This window comes from Rhynchophorus ferrugineus, unplaced genomic scaffold (genome assembly GCF_030347505.1).
Source record: "Rhynchophorus ferrugineus isolate W39M unplaced genomic scaffold, kcgeb_rfMv2 rfM1, whole genome shotgun sequence".
In the NCBI taxonomy this organism is placed as follows: domain Eukaryota; kingdom Metazoa; phylum Arthropoda; class Insecta; order Coleoptera; family Curculionidae; genus Rhynchophorus; species Rhynchophorus ferrugineus.
In genome coordinates, this window is record NW_027472580.1 from 46,291,726 (window position 1) to 46,314,575 (window position 22,850).

General features: G+C 30.8%; 1 protein-coding gene and 1 non-coding gene across 2 annotated transcripts in view; one reads left to right on the plus strand and one right to left on the minus strand.

Annotated features, from left to right (window-relative positions):
• Positions 1–22,850, minus strand: part of LOC143206873 (uncharacterized) — a 330,748-nt gene that overhangs the window by 36,516 nt on the left and 271,382 nt on the right. The gene's annotated exons all lie outside the window — the stretch shown is intronic.
• LOC143189408 (U6 spliceosomal RNA) lies at positions 9,293–9,399 on the plus strand. Its single transcript, XR_013003863.1, has one exon. It is a non-coding gene; the product is annotated as a U6 spliceosomal RNA (small nuclear RNA).

The window sequence follows — 22,850 nt, forward strand, 5'->3', positions numbered from 1 at the left end:
GTGGTTATGGTTATTTGGTTAGTAACACTTAACTTAGCATAGGCTAGATTCTATGGGGAAAATTGATTTCTCGTTCAAATCCGAGAAGTCTGTCTGTATTCTCTCATGTCAAGGCATTTCTCAAATTTTGCAGAGCAGCTCTTATCTGAATGAGCCGTGGCCAGTCGTTTATTAAGAGTGGTATACTGAAATAGGGGCATGGTGACAAAACTTTCAGGGAACAGGCAGGCTTGAAGTCTTCAAGTGATCGTGCGAGAAACGATAGTGACCCAATCTCAGTCGATTCAAGCTACGGTAACATGGTTGATCATGGTAACCAAGGGAAGGAACGCGAAAAGAGGAGAAAAAATCACCTTTAACCATAAAGAGCCTGTTGTGGTTGGCTTCCTGGGCCCAACGATATTGTACCTAGTTTTTGGTAAAACAATAACGGATAAGGTCACTGTAGATACAAATATATGTGATGGGGAGGGGAGAGGAGGCTGCTGACTTAGCCGCGCTTCCTGGTATTCCAACGTGAGAAGAGATCCACAGTAAACTTGTCCTGATCCCATTCAGATAGAGGGTACGGATGATTGACATTCTTTGAAGGATTATGTTGGGATGTAGGATAAAGCTTTGAACAACGTGAAGAGTTCAGCGGTCAGTAATGAACCCTGTTCAGGGAGCTTGAAACGGAAAGCCCGGTTGCCCACCACAAATGCACTGCCAACTCCGCTGCTAGATTTAGAACCATCGGTATACAAATGCTTGCGGTCAGGGTAAGAGTAGAGAAGTTCACAGAACTTAGACCGAATAAGGTAAGGACAATGTTATCTGACTCTTACTTAATCAAAACTGGAACAGAGGTGAAAAAAACGCGATCCTGATACAAAATTGCGATTTTTTGAAGCTGATTTTATTTATAGATGGCCAATCATTATGTATATATGTTATATCACGCGACTGAGTAGGAGTACACTGCTTGTTTAAATGCTTATATAATGACTGGCGTAACGAGTTGTTTTGTAATAGATCAAAACTCTTAGTGTCGTTTTGTATCGCTGTTTAATAAGTGGCCTCATCTTTCTATAAAAGAAAATAATACTTTGAAGTAAATTAGTAATTTTCTATTTTATACCCCCTTCACATTTCATAACTTTTATAATTCTTCTCTGTGTGTGTATGTTACTGAACTCCTCTTAAACCGTACTGTTATTCCTAAACCGCATCGCATGGAATTGGTGTGTTTGTTTCAGTATGTCCGGGATGGTTTAAACTAACAATTTGACTAGGATAGGTAATGCTGCAATGGGGATTTCAAAAATCTTTGGAATATAAATACACGTAACAACAAAATTTGTCAATAGTTAATAATTATATGATTATCAAAATACTTTTTATTGTGTTGGCCATCCCGGAATTCGTAATAGTTGTTTGACTCATTAATTGAATGTCAATATGAATTTGTAACTGTTATAATCTTTTTTATAAACATTTTTTGTTGTCGAAATACAACGTCTATTCGGCCCGCTAGTTTTATGATATAACCTGTCATAGGTTAAAATTTGACAGTTTTTTTTTGTATTTTGTATACCCATTTTGTTTTATTTTGTATACTCTATATTATTTAAGCAAAATAGTTATTGGACCGATAAATGAGCTTCAAAGAACTTTTAAAAGATTTGCTGTGAAAAATCGGTATAATGTATCTTATTCAAGGTATTGTCCATCGATAGGCGCTACTTTTTTTCCTCTTTAGGGCAATTTACGGATTCCATGTCGAAGGAACGATGTATTTTTTGAGAATATCCTCAAATCCACTTATTTTTCGGTATCTTCATAAGATATAAAAAACCGCTCAGACAGGTCACCACTCATATGTCAGAACAAGTAGTAATCAGTATGAATAAGGTCTGGAGAATACGGCAGATGGACTAGAACTTCCCGTTTTAATGTTTCCAAGTATGCTTTTGCCAGTTTTGCAACGTATGTATCGTATTCCGATTTTTCGTACGGTGATCGGGTGAAACGTAAAAATTGAGGTTGATAGCGATCCCTATTGATGGTTTTATTATATTTTAGCAGCGCCTAGTATTCTACACCAAGCCGACCCCACCAAATACAGAGCTTTAGCTTTTAGCCATGGATATTTGCCTTTGTCCGATGCACGATCATGTGGTCCCCATAATTTTGCCTTGGATGATCGTAATGGATCCACTTTTCATCACCAGTAACAACATGATGCAAAAAACCTTTTCGATTTTGACGTGGAAGCAACATTTCATACATGATCAAACACCTTTAATGCATATCTTTTGGCTTCGATCTACACGGCACAAAATATCCATCAAAATATAAGTTTATGGATCATTCCCATATTCTGTTCTCTAAAGTAAAAAGCGAAATTTCCCGCAAAAGTTCGGTATATACTCAGTACATACCCAGACATTTTCAATGCACTGAACACATTTTTTGTTCACATTTCGACAAAATAACTCATTCTGAAAAGTGAAACCTATTAGTAAGGTTTCAACATGAAGTTGGTTACTAATATACCCAATGTGATTTATAATACACAGTAATATCATCTGTTGTAAATCCTTTCATAATAATTTACAGTTCTGGTATATTTAAAATTACTTATCATATACAGTTGTTCTAACTATATTTCTGTAAAACGATTTCGGTTTATCATCTTAGAGCAGGACAGCACATCACTTCGCTGCTAAGTTTTCTGTCATCTTGTTACATAGTGTTTCATATTTTACATCAGATGCGACATTCACATTGAATGATAATTTATAAGCTGCATTGTCTAAAAATTACTTGATATTAAGAATGGCAAAATTGAATAGCAAAGTCAGGTTAAACTTAGGAATTTTCAGGGTAATAGTAGCGTTGAGAGAGTAAACCTTTGAAATATGAATATGCAATATTTAAAATTTGTTTTGAAATATTTGAGACAGATAACGTTTATAGCCTTATCTACTCCTGAGTTTGAAACGACTTATTATTAGTAAATATGTGTAAACATTCTTGTACATCTAGAAAGAATCAATGTCGTTTGTCAATGTCAATCAATGTCACATGTATTATGCAGAGTACAGAATTTCTATAATTCTGATAATTTGTATGTGATTACGCTCGTTGTTGTAATTTTTAGAGTTTCAGCATGATGCTGAGACATAACACATAAATAAGTATATAGTGTTATAGTTCACATCCGAAAAGTATTATAAGTCTTGAAGAAAGTGGGAATGTTGAAATCCGCTGGTTTTCTGTTGACAGCCACTTTTTAAGATACGCGCATATATAACTCTGATTGTCATTACTGATTTTTATCATACTTATCACATTATAGTAGCGGTTGATCGAAGTAATCTACAATAAACGTCTTATGCTTACGAAATAATCCTTATTTAGTGTATTTACCAGGTTTGGATCCTGTTTACCTTTATTATATCTTGACTTCGAACAATAGTTTGATGGGCAACGATAATCCACCAAAAATATGCCTCTTTTGAAAGCCTTCAAAAATCATGTTTTTAAAAGTTTTAAAAAGTATTAGTGGAAATGCCAAATATTAATATAAACATCTGTTGGAATGTTGCTACCTCATATCCCAATTTTTATTTTTTTTTAGATTTTAGTTTAGGACTAATTGATGTAAAAGTGGTCATTCTGAATGAAGAAAGTTCGAGGAAAATAAACTTAATAATAAATTGAATACTTAATGCATGAAAATATAGTTTAAGTTTTAACAAGTCAACTTTTAGAGAGCTTAATTTTTTTAATCAATTATGTCTTACATTAGATATTCTTAAGATAATCTTAATCTATAACATTAATATATTACTATTGTTTAGTTGTATTTGCATTAATGTGCAAGCAGGACTAGTGTGGGATAAATATAAGAGTACGTATTTCTCAAATTAAAATTAAATTAAACTAGTTAAGTTAAAGTTAAGAACACTTATGTGGTTTGGCTCGCTTCAATCTTTTGATGTAATACGTTTGGAATGCTGTGTTTTCTCTCTTCAGCGTGGAAAAGTTTCCAGCAGTCAATTCGAAAATGTTATTTTGAACCTTAAACAGTTTGTGCCGCAGCTTAAATACTCTTTAGATATAGGTTCTTCGGCTTACTATTTATTCAGTAAGGCTTGGCTGGCACATGTTTTCGAAATGCGAAAATATATCGATGGGTGGATCGCTGACAAAATTAGCATCATTCTTTCGACACGGTATTTTCATGTTTCCAGAAAAAGGGGAAAAAGTTGCAGAAATTGATGGAAAATATTTTATTGATAAAATAGTGAACTTACGCCATCACGATATTGAATATATTTCCTATCACAGATTATAAATTCATTTTAAAATCAGATGCTATTTTTCTCATTTAAGTTTACGAATATATAAAAAGAAATATAATGCTGTTTGATACATCCGAGTATGTAACCGAATGAGATTATAAAATTCCTCAGATTGTTAAATGTCTGCAAAATTCTTCAAAACATTAATGACAACAATTACAGGTTGTAAATTTGCTTTGTTGCTTGGCAAGTTTTGATAAGTATCGGATCACTGCTTAATTACTGCTGTGATTACTCTAACTGGAAATGCCGAAATCTAGAAATTAAGCAGAATCCTACCTCAGGTGGTGTGGAAAAAAGTTTAATGTAAATATAATATAATAACATTATTTTTGTTTCATTATATTATTTAAATTAGAATGGTGTTATATGTCAAAACCAAAATAAACTAAAATTTGCAAAAAAAGTTGTTGAGGCAACATTGCTGCGTTTCGATGTCTAAATTTAGATTGCGTGAGTTCACTGTTTTGTTGAATATACTATATCTGTACTCTAGATGGATTGTAAATCTGTTTTTGATAAACTACATACTATGGAATTACACTGGAATTTCGGGTTGTAATCCCAGTTTTTTAGTGATTCGGAGTATATATGCACTAAAACGCATAATGGCTAAATTTTTACGGGATCTCACTTTGTTAAGAGTTAAACATTTATATACAGATTTAGTATTATTTATAAAAATTTGTTGTTTGTTTTATATTATTAATTCGTATCATTACGTACATAATTGAATATCGATAAAACGCATTAGGTAAAATTTTGTTTTATATATACTTTTCAACTATTATTATTATGTGATAATATAAAATTATATATTATTAATAGTGATCATTGAAATTAAGTGGTGGATAAAAATATATCATTTACATCGTAATGAAGTGATTGCGCCTTTGAAGCATAAACAGACTCATACCTAAACACGGCAACAGAGCCAGATTTCTACTTGTCGATCGAGTGTCAAAAAAAATTAATTTATACACGTTTTATTCCACCTTGTATTACAAATATCTAAAAATTCATGTGTATAATTTTTCTAAAATAACTTACCCTTAATTATAATAACCTAAATGTAAGTTTGTATAATCTTATAAGAATTATTTTCTAAGGACTTATTCAACGGTACTCGTATATTTATCCTTAAGTATATTTACGTCTGTATGGCAAAAAGTTTTTATTCCAATCGTTATATCTCGAGCGAATACACCAATGACCCGGGATGGATGTATAAATAAGGCAACGCAGAAAAACTTCATAGAGACATAAAATGTCTAGGTGGATTTACGTGCAGCGATAAAATTTGACTGTCCCAACGATCGGCCGGCGAGTAAATCATGAATCCGGGACGTTTCAATTTTAAAATTGCCGCCTGGAAAGTTCCTGCCGATTGAATTCGCCGGGCCGATTCAGATGTTTCCGGGTTTCGGGTCAAAAAGTTCTGAAAATTATTATGTGCTGTTCTTTTTCCACGTTGATCTTTAGAAACTTTGCCGACGGGGGATTACTGGTCCTGATTGTTACATAAAACGTGGATATCCTTAAGAGATTTAAACTTTTAAAGAGGTCTGGTGTGGATTTTCCTTCGCTAGTTTCTCGTAGGGGATGCAAAATATGATGGGATGCTGGAAACTTTAAGAGTCAATAGGTTATGGACGTTATAAAAAATTGTGAATATATTTCATTTGCTGTTTAGTTTTAAAGCGCATAAAGGACATTTTAACCTACTTTTACATTTTACTTTTATTTTTTTAATGAGCACAAATAATTCTTTTATGCTTGGTGATCTAACTTAAGGACTAATTCATCCATTTTCTCCCTTTTTCAGCATATTAATTTTGCCTCACTCTATATGCCCATAATCTATATTATACATCATTCAATATTACAAAGAAAGTTGCTCAACTTGTGGTCCAGCGTTGCCATACAAGTATAACTTTGTAGCGAGATCACATGTTGATATATTTTGGTGCTGCCAACATTTGGAGGGGGATGCCGGCGCAGAAGCCATGCGTTGTTTTTTAAGAGTGTAGTCAATAAATCACGTTTTTTAAGCTAATGTTATGTTTAAATTATTCAATTAGTTTATATTTATTACTATACTTTTTAATTTATAATATTACAGATATTTGAAAATATTAACAAAAGTTAGAAGATATCTAAAGGAAGTGTCATGAATTTTAATATAATATAAATGTAAAAACATACAATAACTGCAAATGACGCTATAGCGAAATGACTGGAAGTGACAATAATGAAAGAACACCGTATAAAGCAAATATGAAGAAGAATACACGATTTTATCCGAAGGGTTATTCCGATTGGAACCAAGCGCACCAAGCTTGCCATATGTTTTATTAACTTTACGTCTGTTACAAGAATACCTCGTTCACTCTATTTCATTGACGTTGGTAGATAGTTGTAGTAATATTTTCATTCGTTTTAGCGACTCGTACTAGTACACTCTATGTTGCTCATGTATATTCCGATTTGGTGTAGATCTGGATGGATATCTTGTACTAACCCATGCCTAAGAATTAAGGATTCTCTATCGTCATCATATTTTCTTTATCTTTTCGTCTATTCAAGTTTTCAATTGAATAAGCATTCTTAGTTCACGGGGAAATTTAATTTCAGTTTACACACACACACACACACACACCCCATGGCTGTACAACTACTATTAGATAGACCTCCTAGTAAACCTACTAGTAACTTTTACCCTAGTCATTCACCTCATATTGTTCGTTTCAATTACTATACGTTTACCATCAGAAGAATGAAGAATTTGAAGAAAATACATTATCCCAATTTTCCTGATTAAGGTTTTAAATGTAATATGTTACTGGCCTTAGTATTATTTGTCATTTCGATTAGTCACTTGTGATTTGTAAAAATTATTTCAAATAAAAAAAACCCTACTTAACAGGCATCTAGTACTGAAGGTAACTGAACTGAATACACTCAGTTGGTAAAAATCGTGATGTCCCATGAAAATCTATTATTCTCTTCTGATTATTGTGGGATGATTGAGGCTTATTATATTTTTATGATAATTAAAAAATTTGTGAGTATTTTAAAAAGTTTTCCTACATGTTGTTGATATATTCCTCTATATTAATGTATCAAAAAAATCAATTTATAATAATTTGAAATATTTAATGTTTACATATGTTCATTATAAACCTGAAAAAAAATTTATTTATTACATTATTTAAATAAAATATTGTTAAGTATATTAGTTCTGGATTGTATATATTTATTATTGATTAATATATCATATTATTTAGATTTCGAATATTTGGGATGAAATTTTAAGTTTCAGAAAGCTGTTTTAGATGCAAAAGTGGATTTTTAATAACATTATAAAATAATCATTACAAATATTTGGTTAAATTCAAAAGTTCAATTATCTGAATGTTAAGAATCGGGATAAAAGAAATAGTAACATAATATCGGATAATAATAAACAAATAATTATAGAAACAATAATCCTTTTAATACTTTTTCATACATGTTATAAGTCCACTTGAAAAACAATGAAAATCATTTCATTTATTGTTCACTGTATTTCGCCCATCCAATTTGATTTTATGATTTTCTTCTTTAAGATTATTTAGGAAAATTATTTTCAGAATAAAATGTTTGCTAGTGTATTTTAAAAATTTAGTTTTTGAATACTATTAATATAAGACTTAACACAGATTGCGAAGCATAAACTGGGGGGTCGGCTTATCCACGATTAAATCCTTAGGAGTTTGCTAATTAATATTTGGCAATTTGTGAAGCTTATGTATAGGCGAGTAATTGACTTGAATAAGATTTGAGAAAACATCTTATTTCTATTCTTATTCCTTTTAGATACTTGTGTTATTAACGCATATATGTTTTATCTTCTGTTGTTAAACAAATAAGAAAACACATTCATGCCATCAACAGAGCTTATATCCACAATTTTTTTGACAGCAAGGCGTGTTGACTAATTATTCATGTGGTTGATCAATATAACCAAAAATATTTTCAGGGCTCAGTTATGTTGAAATAAGAATGAGAGGTAGTATGAGAAGTATAAATCAAGTGGACCAATAAAAAATATTGAGAATTATTGTATACTATAATTATACCAATGAGAATACTAACAAAATTAGTTGGTAATTGCTAAAGTCCAATAAGATAAATTATAGAAATTATTTAATTTGTTATACAGTAGATCGACTGAGATCTCAATGTCTCGAAGGTATCTGTTCGAAATTATACAAGACGAACAATGCCAAGAACATCAATAGAACTAGAGTAAAAGCTGAACGTTGGAGAATTAAATTAATTACACGAATCGTGATTGATTCGGTCTGGATCCTTTGGGCATTCACGCCTCTAGGAGTGTTTATTTAACATAATCTCTAGGGTGTAGTGTTTTTGGCCTAGTTGTTTTTGTATTTTCCTTTGGGAACAACCTAACTCTGATTGCTGTATACAATATTCAGATATTAGTGCGATACTATAGTATACCATGTAAAAGTTCAATATTTGTTAAAAATTGCTTTCGAAATGCTAGTAATATTTCTAGTTTTTAATTAATAGTTTCATATATCAACGCTCATAGAGAATCTGTATAAAATAAATTATTCTCCATGTGTTTATAAACCGCGGATCTGATAGCTTAGTGATTGTTATTGGTGAAAATATGTAGTTTAAATATACGCAATTGTTATTTCACGATTCTAATATTTATTTTGAATAAAGTTGTTATCAAGGCCTATCAAACATTTTTAAAAGCTGGCGGTGATGCGGCTCTGTTATGTTTTGTTTGCCGGCTTTGGTTTCAGCTATTTAAAAACTCTGATTCTGATGTCACTAACAACAAATAAATTGTCAAGGATGCCTGACAAGATATGCTATATATTAAGTTTCAAACAAAATTTTTTTAACTCACATTTATTCCTGTACCAGTTTCGGCGGTATATATATCAAAATTGGAATGATACTGAAAATATTAAGATGGTCCCTGCGCAAAGATAACACGCAAAATCGTGAAGATTCCCATATTTTTGCACAAGAACTAGACCGGATTTCGGATTCTCACTCCAACCATTATTACAACCAATATAAAGGAATTACCATCTGACCAGTTGAAATTTCTATACACAAACCTGGGAAATCAAGGTGTTCACGAGGGAAGCTACCGTCTGGTGGCTCTGGCAAGTCATTTGTACAAACTGCTAGAAATAATTATTAAAAAACTCCTCATTTTCTTTTTAAACAAGGAAGGCAGAAATGGAGTTTTTCACCACCGATCATTTGGTGAGAATGCATATGCGATCTTTAATGAGGGACACCACACCGTTGCAGTGTTTCTGGACTGCATCAAGAAGTATTCGACTCTGACAGATGGTCAAACATTCTCGGTTCTCTTGTCAAAATTAATGTCGGAGGAAGGACATACCGCTTAATCAAATCTTTCTTTTAAAAACTGCTCCTCAAAGTCAAAGCAAACAATGTGTTATCTTCTCTTTTCTCACAAATTAATGGAGTACCACGGGGTTCTTGTATCAGGCCCTTATTATTCTCAATAGTAATTAATTATGTCAGTCAAATTACACCAAGTAATGTTTGTTGCTACTTGTTCGCTGCCGATATAGTCATATATCATACGGACAGATATTAAAAAAAATTTGAACTCTGGTTGCAGCAATGTTTAAACCCCTTTTCGGAATATTCGAGGGAGAATGGTTTATCCTCTTCTTCTGGTAAATTATCTAGTGTTCTCTTCTGTAGGAAAACTAACTGTCCTCGAATTAATGCGCTGTCACTAGACAACAATCCGATCAGACAGTGCAACTCACAAATATTCGTGGGTATATATATATATATATATATATATATATATATATATATATATTTCGACTTGTCTACATACTCAGCGATAGATCACTTCCCTGGCAACTATCACCTGTAAATGTTGATCTCTCCATGAGGTATCTTTCCAAGAGAAGTTATAAATCCAACAGAATGGGGAGCTATAACTCTCCATCTTTAACCAAAATGAAACTGATAGATACCCTGAACATGTTTTGGGTGGGACAGCCATGTAAAATGTAAGTTACGCTAATTGTAGAATTCTTTCGGTTCTATTGTTAGAGGGTCTAATTTATTAGACCTTTTAACTGAAGTTTTTAATATATATGGCATGGAAAAGAATTATGACCTGATAAAAAACATAACGTTCGCATCGCGTTCTATATAACGTCTGGTAAATATTGACAGGCAAAAATATACCAAGTAAACAGAACAGACGTGCTAAACAAGGATGATTCCCACTGGCTCATTGTCGAATGTTTAGGATAACGAGGGTTTAAGTACCTAGGTTAGACGAAACGTGTCGGATGGTAGACCTTGCAGATGACTCCTTATGGCGCCTAACCATAAATATTAAGAAGACCTGAAATCTTGGAATTTCTGGAAATTTCTTAAGAGTCCGAAACGCATATGTTTTATCAGCGTGAGAAGTTCCTAGCTGGAAGAGTGTTTCCCACCCAGATATTCTCAACGAATCGGGGTATAGAAAAGGGTTTCTTGGACCAGCCTTGTCCACCATCACCAAGAACCCGAGGGAGGACCTTCAGCGATAAAACCTTGTGCATCCACAACAGTCTGAGAGTAATTTGCATGAACACTGAGGAAAAAGGTGTTATTGAAAATGAGAAGAATAAAGTATTGCTGAGAGAAAGTATTTAATTGTTTGGAGAAAACATTATTGGATTGAATGAAGAAAAAAGAATTGAATGAGCATTAACTGAAGAAACATTGAAGAAATTATTGTATTAATTGAAGTATTATTGAAAGCATCGACATCCTGTCTACATTAGCCAATCTACACTTTTCGTTAATAGTACATGCGATTTGAATCATAATCCTTTTCCCATGACGTATTAATTAATATCTTTTAAATGTATATATATGTATTCTTTATTATCAATTAAATAACTCGTATTTGAGTATTAATTTGCTCAAGGAAGAGAGAAAAAAAATTGTATTTAATTTACTACCTTGTTTTCTCTCCTGCATCTCAACACTTTCCACTTGGAGGACGTTGGGACTACTATTCCGCGAATTGACTGCATATTTGAGAAGCAGCGGTAAAACTGTTACATTTATGTGGCTTGCTTCTCATAATGGGATCGAGGGCAATGAGAAAATAGATTATCTGACGGCGAAGAGGAAGGGATCCTTATTGGTAAATATCCTTTTTTTAGAGGACATATTTAAAATTCTTTGCTGTTCTGCTCTTTAGGCAATAGGGTCAGCTTAAATGGAACCTGGTGGACAACAATAAATTATGGGAGGCCAACAGTAAGCTCTATCAGGGCTAATATACAGCCCATATTAGCAGACTTAGACTGTCCATATTTACACGTCTTCGAATTGGCCACTGTAGGCCACACACACTTTACTCAAGAATTTCTCCAGAACAGAGAGTCTCCACCGTCATGCAATTCACAGAGGCGACTATTTAACTTGCCGAATGTGTAGTATAAGGGTAATAACAGGTGTTTTCTTTTTGTTACATGCTATTATCATTAATATATTTATATTGTTCATTTTAACTTATATGTTTTGCTTGTTCGTTTATATATATATATATATATATATATATATATATATATATATATATATATATTCTATATTTATTATTGTATATTTATATTCTATGTCCTGTATTTGATCAATACTATTTTGAAAAACTGGGAAAATACCTTAAATAGCCGAAGAAGTTGATGGGTCGTTAATAAATAATTAGAGTAATAATAATAAAAATAACTTCTATAATTCGACCATATTGCGAACGGAGACGTTTTAAGTGTTTTTTTGTTAAATTTCATTATAATTTTTTTTTTACTTTCTTCGGTTTATCTGGACTGTTTCAGCTATCTGACAATGATTAATTTGGACTCCGAATCACGGTCCTTGGTATAAATCCTACGGACCAACGAGTAACCAACTTAGAGATCATTTCAGAACGCATCGGATCTTATCTAGCGAGTGATAGTTTCTGAGGTTTTATACTTAATATATTCACTTTTTAGAAAAATATGTTAAAAAATAAAAAAATTGAAAAAATTAATAAAAAGAGCAAACATATTTTTAAAAAAAAAAAATACTTCCTTTATACATGATATACATTAATTTATACAGTAAAAACTTTTTATATAATAAAACTTTTTGTGTATGTTTATTGATTACACAATAACTAGGAGATTTATTTCAAGGTTGAGTAATCAATTAAAGTCTACTTCCAGTAGATAAATTGCACCCTCTCTGTTATAAATAGTGATGAATTAAGCTCCTCCACCCTTAAATATTGTGTATATATACGTTCGTTTACGAATCCACATCCAGACGGTGAGCTATCGTAAAAAGATTTCCATGCAATTAAATCTGTGCCATTCCATTCTCGTAGCCGGAGCCATAAAATCTCGTCATCGGCGAATGATAATCCATTGTTTTGCATTTGCAAGGGGTCGAACCCTGCACGAAGTTCATTATTTGCCAGGCATTTGGATTTATTGTCGATGATCAAAGGCATGTAACATGCGTTCAGCAAGTGATAGTTATCCAACTGATATTTGCCTCATTTGCAATACGTATTGATAATAAGATGCCCTTCTTGCTTTTATTTATTTCGTTTAAGTTCCTAGTTTTATTATAGCAAAAATGTGTCAATAAATCACTTTAATTTATATTAGGACTAATCGATTTGAACAAATAACTGCTACAAAAAAGAATAATCCTCAATATTAGATTAAAATATTGATGAATAGTATTTCAAAGACCTGTTGATGTAGTTTTAAATGAAGGTGTTATCTCCACGGTATTTGAGACAAGTTAAGAGAAAACATACAGTTTTATTATTTTAATTGACGTATGTACTATATATATTGTTCATCGTTTATTAACGCCACTTAGTACTAAAGTAAGTTTGTTATTATAAATAAATTAAAATGAGATGCCTGTGAAAAATGCAAATATTGAAGCATCCAATCGCTAATATACATATGCTAGAACTGTATATAGTAAACTGTATATAATTATTTATTAAATGTATAAATTCATAAAACCTATCAGCTCATGTTATAATTAATATGGCTGTCCATTTGAACAAATATACGGTTCTAAATTTATAACCGATATCTATTATCAATAAGCATATGCTAATATTTATGAGATTTGGTGTGAAGCTGTCAGCAACTTTCCAAACTATAGTAAATTAGTAAAAACTGAATATTCTCCTGGGAATTTGTACAGAAAATTACTAGTAAATGTTTAATAATAATTTTTGAATAAATGTAAATTGTTAAATGGTGGAGTTATGCTCATGAATATGTAACTTTCTAAAATAATTCTTATCCATAAAATACATTATAATTTTGAATATGATTTTTTAATTCCATCAATACTGCTTACGTCCGTCAATTTTTATAATGTTTTTAATAATATTTAATTGGTCTTAAGTCGTACTATATCAGATGTGTGACTTTATTTTTGTAGGCTCTTGTTGAAACCACGATAATAAGTATGCTACAACTACAATAACATGTTACAACTTTGAGAATCAACTTGTAATAATTTTTAATGCTGATGTTCTGCCTTTTGAGGTATGTTAGGTCATTTACCCATTATTTACATGATAAAGTCGAGAAAACAATATCGTCACATGTCGAATATAACTATGTTTTAGTTTTATTCTTTTAACTTTTGCTTTTTGTAAGATTTTTGCTAAATTAAATGATTTTACTATTGTATTTTTAAAGTAATAAAACTATGGCTATGCTAGAAGTATTTTACTGCTAATTTGATTAATTTCTGTTTTATTTAAATATATATTGAAATAATAAATATTTTAATCAAATAATTTTTTAACCAACTAATTGTTTTAATTTTAGTCTAAATTATTTTCAATTAACTACTAATGAGTACTATATCAATGCTCTTTTCTACATGCTTTCCTGCTACTTGTTTCAAAAAATGCATCTATTTTCGTCTTAAAAGCTGCTCCGCATGTTCATTATTTAAAAAAATGTTTATTAAATTTTGTCCCTTGTGTATCTAAGGGGATTGCATAATAACTCGGGCTCCATCATAATCTGAATAGCTTTGCGAATGCTAAAATTTTGATTGAAATTCCAAATCTCTGCCGAACAGGCCATAACTAGGATTTAATTAATTTCAACCTGCGCCCTTCTCACCCCGTGCTCCCTTCGGCTTAAATTAAGATTTTTTTGTTTCTAGATAACGACACAAACTAGCTGTAAAATTCACCCTGAGAGTAGAGTGTCCTAATGTGATAAAATATCGGCATTAGTGGCAAAACCCACCCTAGCGGCTAGAGGAAAAGTGCATATCTGTCCCTTTTTATCTTTAATTGCCAGCGTGAACAAACTACCGGGGTATATTGTGTTCTATCATCGTCTGTTTATTTCTTTTTCTTTTTGGTGGACACAGGGTGATAAAATTTTTATTCTACAAAGCATTAGATATATGCACCATAATAAATAAATAAATTGTTACATTTTGGTAAGTCTTGAAATGTTTTTAAATTCGAAGCTTTCAGGTTTTCCACATTTCTGACTCCTTATTAATTCCGTGTCTATTAATAAACCCGTGGATGTCCATCTGTGGTACTATATTAGAAATCGTAGAAATAAAAATTCGATTCGGTTATATTTTTTAGTCATTTTGTTCGGTCTTGCAGTGTGTTGTTTTTGGTAGGGAACCCATATGATTTGTTAATATTTATGCATAAGTTGGTAGAAAGACTTTTCTTAATTATTAATCGATAAATTGCTGCTTTTTTAAGAAAGAATATATAATTAATAGTGTGTTTCCTTGACCCTGGTAGCGGGTAGGCTTGTAATTTGAAGGTGTTAAAGCCTGAAAGGTGTTAACCTTATGAGCTAAGAATAAATATAGATAAGGTATTTAAAGGCACACCTCGATGTCGAGTCCGATTTTTGATTACTATTATGTTAAAATTATTTATTGTTAAAACAGAGAGAGAGGGTTCTTTTATTTCTCGAATTCTTCGATGTGAACAACACGATAGTTCTTTTTGTAGATTTGCGCCTGTATTTGTTGATACAGCTACTTGAGTTATTCCCATTGGCTTACCCAATGCGGATTTCTTTCGTTCGATATGAACTGGTTGGTAGCTTTCAGAGAAGAAATGCTCTAATCTCTTCCATGGTTCTAGTTAAATTATCTGGATATTTTCTATTACAAAATATTTCTGCCTTTTTTCAAAAGTCTCTAGGTAGAAAAATACATTTTCCTCTTTATCTGTTCGCGTATTAGAACATTATGTTAAAACCTTTATTATTTCAAATGCTGAACACGTGTTGGAGGTCAGCAGAGACGACGAATTAACAGAAATGAAAATCTAGTAACTCTGAATTGTTCATCTCTGAATATTGTGATCGCAGATGTCACTGACCATTATCATCATAAATTGATTTAGATGTGCGATCATCGCTCAAGCCCTTTTCAGGTAACACAAACTTTTTTATATTCTTCAAGTATTTTATTTCATTTTTGCACCAACAGAAAATGTCCTACAATGTAGCATCATTGTTGTCATCGTCATACCTTAATTTCCTTCCATAATCCCCAAACAATTAAATGACTCTCTGACTGAGTCTTACATTCCTTTAAATCACTCGTGCTATAAAAACTAAAAACTAATATTAACTAACTAATTATATTATTACTAAATTTATTATATAGGTGTTGAAGCAAACCGTACTCATGCATTTTATTAAAATCATTACCAGTTCTATCTGACAGTTTTTCGTGTGAAAAATAAATAAGAGAAAAAAATTAGTTAGCATTTTTGACGTTTTCAGTCCTATATTCGTCTTTTGCGAGGGACATCAGTGAGAATTTAAATTAAATCCGCGGATTAGGTTTTACTACGATTTTTTTCTAATCCATGGAGCGACGTCTGACGCTCTTGGGTTTTCGTTCGTTTATTTTGAGAATTTTTATGTAGTCTGCATCGGGATGCACATTTAAATTTTTAATGTAATCACATTTTTACGTTCTTTAGTTTTCCTATTAGGATTAAAATTTCTGTTTGAGCATATCGAGCATTTAACACTTAAATGTGTCAATTTAGTTTAGATTTTTATATACATTTATTTTATAACCTTGATATCTCACGTAGATAGTAGTCATGGATTGATCATATAGTCTATTCAAAATAACAGTGAACTCACGTCATCACGAGGTTTCCTGTATTGTTTATGGTAATTTGTAAATTAATTTTACACTGAGACAGCGTCTTTCCCACTCATTTTATTCTAAAAATGACAGAATAAAGCTTGACTCGTCTGAATATATAACCAAATCGCCTATAAAATTCGCCTGTTTGGCAAATGACTGAAAAGTTCTTATAATCCGGAAGATCTTGTTTTGACCCTTTGCTTGTTTTGAAAAATTTCAACTCAAATTAAAATCCCGATGCCAATAAATAGTACCTCGAACAGGAAAGAGATAATGGGAGCCCTTCTTGCAAGCTATTGCTATTGGAAATATTTTTTAGCGTGTTGCAGCTGCACTGTAATGGCGGTACTATGACTAAAATCTCTAAAAAAATGCGATATAATGTTGGATTCAAGAAAAAAAGTCCTCATATGAAGTGAGTGATGCAGCAAGATCATCCTGATGTTAGCTCTATTCGAGTTCAAATTTATGAAATTAAACATTAAATAGTTTATTCGATATAAAAATAACTTAATATAATGATTTCATAGACAACTGTTGGTCTGAAAAATGCCCATTGAAAGCGTAGAGACTCTATGGGCGATATAGTTATCCCTTCATATACTGTTAGGAAACATATACTATAATTGTGTAAAGATAACCCAAGAATGGAACTTCCTAATATTGCTTTTAAAATAATAACATTTTTAAAGCATATAATAAAATTTAGGAAGTAATTTTGAATATGTTGAAATTGCTATTTCAGTTTCTGTATCTATACGGGACATGGATATTTTAATATGGAAAAGTTAGATTAACATTTGATTAGGTTTTGTTAGTCATAATATTTTTTAATAATTCATTTCCGATATATGGTTCTTCATGATGGGAACAGGAATAGTTTTATTCCTAGAGCAAGGTTAATGTTTTCTTCGAGTGAAATTAAGACCTTTTCTCTATAACAAATTTTTACCCTGATTTAAAAATCATATGTTAAAGAACTTGTAGTGAAACCGTCCGTTATTGTTATGGACTCTATTATAGCATACTAGTGGAAAAGAACCCAACAAGTAGATGAAAAAGGCTGTAATTAAGAAAAGGTTGCAAAACATAAATTATGTTTTGAAGATACCATGTTAAGGAATGAGCTATGTCAAATTTTTATTTGGTAAATATAAATTAAATATTTAATTGTATTTACGTAATTTACTATTTTTCAAATGGCTGAACAATATGGACATATAATCTTCTAGTCTTCAGTTTTTTTCCTTATCACGAGTGTGACAAAGTGTTACTATAATGGATATGTAGGTCTAGAAGTACGCACACGTAAAAATAACACTTTTGTCTGAACTAAATTAAAAGAATCTGAAAATTGATGGAATTGTGAATAAGTAATAAGTAATATTGGAAAATGAACAGTTTAGTTATTGACTTGAATAGCAAATGAGTGGGATTATGATCCAATGCTGACAATTACGAAGACTGTGTGATGATAGTGGACGCACTGGAAGCTGAGTAAAGCAAGCAAAGTTTGCTGATTCCTATATTAATATAGTATAGGATAACAGTATAAAATGATAATGTACAGTCTATACATGTACAATATGTAATCATGTAGATATGTTTGTAATTGTTCGGTACCAAAGTAGAATATAACTAGTGTAAAACAGGAGAAAGTTAAAAGATTTTACATTTCTTTTAATGATATATATTAAAATTTCATCCGGAAATATATTAACAAAATTTGAAATGAAATTTGGTTTGAATTTTAAGGTTTTTTATTAATTTTTATATTGAAGAACAGTACAGAGGAACATAGGAAAAATTATTCTTGCTTAGGCGATATTGCAGTCTTTTATTGCCTTGAAAGGAATATTAATTTATTGTGATTAGATAAATATTTTTCTCTCTATATTTTGTTGATACCAATTTCAAATTCATCTCAAGTTTCCTAAGAAAGTACACAAAGCACCAGGACAAATGTTGCAGGTAGTAAAATTGTAAATGGGGTTTCCTACGCCAAGAAGACGTGACGTAAAGTGGGAAGATGACGGAATGAAGGACTGACTATATTTAGTGACTAATTTAACCATGAGATTATATAAAAATGATTATTTTTTAAAAATTTCATCAATTCTTATTTTAGTTATTTATTTTTTAACAATTATTATTGTATACTTAATAGTTTTTATAGTTTTACGAAAATGAAGATTTTCTAAAGAGTTTATTTTCAACTTTCAATAATAGTATTAGTAGATCGAATTGCATGAACAAGTTTTCTAGTACCTTTAATAAGCCATAGGATATATTCACACCGACAATAAATATCCAATCAAAATAGATAGCCAACCAATTCGCATCGAAAGCGGCTTTTAGGAAAAATATTTATTAAATTTAGATTTCGGTATTTTGATTTTTATAGATCTATATCAAATGTAATAGTCAATTATAGATCAATGACATTATTACACAAAATAAATTGAACTTCTCGCTTTAGACTTACAGAAATTAAAAATTTTTGTTTATTATTTTGTTATTGTTTAACGGTTATTTTAAAAACGGAAAGAGAAACATTCACATTTCCCATGTTCAAAATTAAAACAGACGATTTACATGCAAAAAACATCGGGAAATAAACGAGTTAAAATAGCTATATTTTCATAAAAGAAACTGGAAACATTTATTATTTTAAATCGGCGTTTTTATAATTTTATGTTAGGTAGTATTTTTTTTACGTTTGCGTAAAATATTTGTAAGAATTTTTTTCGAAGACCGAAATAAAACAGATAATTTGCATAAATAAATATAATTCGAGATACTAAAATAAACTTATTTTAATATTATATTTTAGAGTTTTTTTTGTGAACCATTTATTTATTAATCATTTATCAGGATTCATGCTAATTATCTGCATAGGAAAGAATTATTTTAATAAAAAGTCCAAGAATATAATAAATGAATTCACGGAAAAGATTCCATTCTTACTGATTTTTTTTTTACATTTCTATATAACTGGTCGAGAAGTGAGTGTTATTGAGTATCAAGGGAAATGTTCAGTAAAAACCATCAATTGAATTGTGTGAATCTTGATTTTTTTGAAAATGGTACACGTTTTATAAAGAAAAATGTCAAGTTAAAAGTTCGAAAATGAAACAGTGCAGTCTAGTATTAATATATATTGTTATACAATAACGTTAAGCCGTATGATAATTATTCAATAGGAAATATACATATACTAGTCATTACAGATAGATCTTTATGACGTTTTAAAGTGGTAATAAATAATTTGAAGATCAATTAATGGTTATTATAAAGAGTATAAATAATTTGATTGTATATTATTGGTATGAGAACTACTGCATATGATCACAGATCAAGTTTCACTATATAGTGTTCGAAAATATTTGGAGATCTTTGCTTATTAAACAACAATAAATAAACTATTAATAGTATAAATATTTATTAGTATCCATAAGATAAGTCATTTAATCGGATGATAAATTGGTAGAAATAGTAATAAACGAAACTATTGAACGTTTTATAGTTGAGGGGATGTGTTTTGTTGAGCTCTACAATAATATAATATGGCTCTATATAGCAGTATGTCGTCATCGATTTATTTAGTGTAGCTTGACTTAAACAAATCCTTTACATAAGCCTATAGAACATATTTATACATAAAAACCATTCCAAGAAATAGCTTAGCAGTTGAACCAACTGTCTCCAGATGAGATGCAATGGAGAAGATCCAAAAGAAGAGAAAAGCGCTAGTACCTGAATCTGCTCAAAATACTATTTGGAGCGATTTCAACACCGCGGTTTCATTGATTGCTAGTTGAAAAAAGAAGAGTTCTCTGTGGCTTGTGACTGTGATAAAAATGGATTTACCAAGTCAATCCCAAGCGCAAAAAGTTATGAGCTAGTTAAGGAGTATCAATCCGTATCGATATCGAAGTACTATATTCAAGATGATAGGGTGGTTTTTTCATATGGTGAGATCAGCATGGTGTAGTGTATTAGGAACTGTTGAAACCTAATGAAAATGGTGACGCAAATTCATCATCTGGCATGATAATTTTTAGTTTTACCATAGAGAAGCTAGAATAGGAATATCTGCTGCTCCAAACACGTAGATCAATACATAGCCCCTTCTGATTACCACTTATTCATATCCGTGCAATATGTTTTGGCTTGATTTGGCTTTGATTGTTGGAACAGTGCCAAACATGTTGCAAACTATAGAAAATATATGCAATTAATAAAACAAAAACATAATACATGCAATCACCTAATAGTATATGTATAAGAAAATTTGTTAAATGTATTGTATTTGAGGAGAGTATACTCAAAAAAAGGCATTCCGTGCCGCTTTTCAAGGCATGGTATTCCGATTTAAACCATAAAATAGACAGACTTAGAGTACGATGTCGCCTGTATAAAGTTGTAGCCAAGTTTTATTCATCTAAACAGCCTGAGAGCGAGTCAAGCATTATATTTATTGCAGGGGTAAATTAAAAAATAGAATTTTAACAAAATATTTTATTTATATACTGGTTAATATTTTAAAGAAAAGCAGATTATTAAAGTTACAAATATGATTCCTGTTCGAAAACTTCATGTAGGAAATCATAAGGGGTTTCCTGAAGTTTACTATTATTTAATTTTTAAAACCGTTTCTATGCTACAACAGAATTCTTTGAAAAATATATAATTTTATAACGTCCACATTCTGAAAAACAACACTCTTATTATGAGTTTTCATTTAAACAGATAATATTTACCTTAAAAGCTACAAAAATAATGTCAACAACGTAAGAAATTTACTTAAAATTATACACAAAATAGAAAAAAAAAACAAATATAACCTGTGACGAATATGTCACAAAATTTCAAATCGAAAGAATAAAGAACCTCAAGCCCTATAGCGATTTGCATTGGCAAGACATGATTACGGGCGTGCAGATGGATGTTTTGTGATTTAAACTCTTAAACCATAAACATGAATTTTTGAAAAATTAAATAATTTAATAATAATATAGATTTAAATGTAGATTTATAATTGTTATACTAGTCTTATTGAATAGGGGATTTTTGCAATAGAGCTTAAAATTAAAAAATTAAAAAGAAATTAATTCACAACCCCTTTACTACCTATATATCAAGTATTACATATCTGTTAAAGTGGCTTAAACAATAAAAAAACGGGCAATATTTTACCGTTAGGGATCAATTCCCGATTGATATCTTTCGCATATTGAAAAAAATTAATGGAATAAAATAAAACTCCCATAAATTTAACTGACGCACTGTTTTTTATTGCTATATAACGCTATATTCGTATGGAAAAAATAATACCGAAATCGGATTTAACAATGGGAACTGTGTTTATATGTATTATATTGAAATTGTAATATTCTGTTCAGAGATAATCGTTGAACTGTATTCTGCCTGACGATCTATCTGGGATAAAGTTTTGGGTACTCAACGAATATAGTAATTGATTTATTTCGATCGTTATTTCGTTCGGTATTTGTATTAATAACTTGTAAATATATTAATTATATTACAAATTCCTGATACGATTTACAGGTAGAGGCGTAGGAACTAGATGTAGACTACAGACTATTCGGACGCTACCCAGATTAAATTATTTTTTTGACCTTTAAAATTAAATTATAAAATCATTCCAGTACTGTGCTATTGGTGCCGCAAGACTACGAATATTCTTCACCAAATCTCGGCATAGTTGGCGATGCAGCCCATCGTAGTATACAACCATGGTAGTATTCTATTTTTCGTATCGCTCTCTAAGGTCTTGATATCTCATTGTCTCATTTTTCTATTTTTAGTTCTTTGTCTTTAAATATTTTTGAACTATGTTTATAATAACAATTATAAGGGCTTTTCGTTTTTTGCTATCATTTATAGATTTTGTGTTATGAGTTTTGCTTAATTATTTAAAATATAAAATATTTTGTGTTTTGCTTTTATATTTACTCTACTGGTACTACTGATTTACACTTTTAATAATAATAAATAATAAAGTACTCTTAATAATAATGACATTAATAATAAATAATTTATTAAATAATATTTACGCATAGAGAACTATTTTGAGTCGACCTTTTGCATGCCATTTTGTATGTTACATAGTTTTCGTTGTGAGTTTTCGGTTTCAGTATGCTGAAATTCTGTCATTTGATAGTTTATTTAATATATTGGACATATACATGGAATTTTGTA